A 1063-nucleotide genomic window follows, 5' to 3' on the forward strand; every position below is an offset into this window, starting at 1 on the left:
TTAGAGTTAGAGTTAGAGTTAGAGTTAGGGTTAAGGTTAGGGTTAGGGTTAGAGTTAGGGTTAAGGTTAGGGTTAGGGTTAGGGTTAGAGTTAGAGTAAGAGTTAGAGTTAGGGTTAGGGTTAGGGTTAGGGTTAGGGTTAGGGTTAGAGTTAGGGTTAGAGTTAGAGTTAGAGTTAGAGTTAGGGTTAAGGTTAGGGTTAGCACATACATCACTGTATCACCCCCCCCCCCACACACACACACACACACAAACACACACACAGCCCTTCTACACGTTCACGGTTTTCTGGGAGTGGGTTTAGTCTCTCTGCCACACTGCGCCACAACTCCTCCATGTCAGAGAGGCAAGAACAGGTCTGGTTCCATTATTTAACTTCTATACATGTGTATTTATCATCATTGCCATTTTTCCGGAGGAATGTGATTTATTTTTATCTCAAACCGTGGCCCAGACCCAGATGATAAGGGAACAGAAGAAGTTTATCTCTCAGGCACACATACCTGGGACAGGCACTTGCCATGAGAGATTAGAGCTTTTCTGAGTTGTGTATGTGTGTGTGTGTGTGTGTGTGTGTGTGCATGTGTGTGTGTGTGCGTGTGTGTACAGCATAGTTGAGTCAGCATACCTCTGTCACTAGCGCTCAGTGTTATTGTAGGTTAATACAGCAGTGAATGTGATATGACACATCTACCCATAAGTCCTCTTACTGCCGGTAACAGACCCCTAACCATAAACCTATGCACCAAAGCACAGGAAAAGATCTATTCAACCTAGTTCATTTATGTAGTTTGTGTATCTGAGCTGGTGTGGACTCAGCCTGACAGGACCAAATAATCACATCTTACATTGGTGAACTTGTAAAACTGCTCTGAGAACAGCTATCAAGGTTGACACAATATCAGAGAAAGAGAGAGAGAGAGAGAGAGAGAGGGAGAGAGAGAGAGAGAGAGAGAGAGAGAGAGAGAAAGAGAAAGAGAGTGAGTGAGAAGGATAGTAGCTGAATAGACACTATAATAAAGAGACATCAGAGACAGTTGAGAGTGTGCGTATACACACATGAA

This window comes from Electrophorus electricus, chromosome 16 (assembly GCF_013358815.1).
Source record: "Electrophorus electricus isolate fEleEle1 chromosome 16, fEleEle1.pri, whole genome shotgun sequence".
Classification (NCBI taxonomy): Eukaryota; Metazoa; Chordata; class Actinopteri; order Gymnotiformes; family Gymnotidae; genus Electrophorus; species Electrophorus electricus.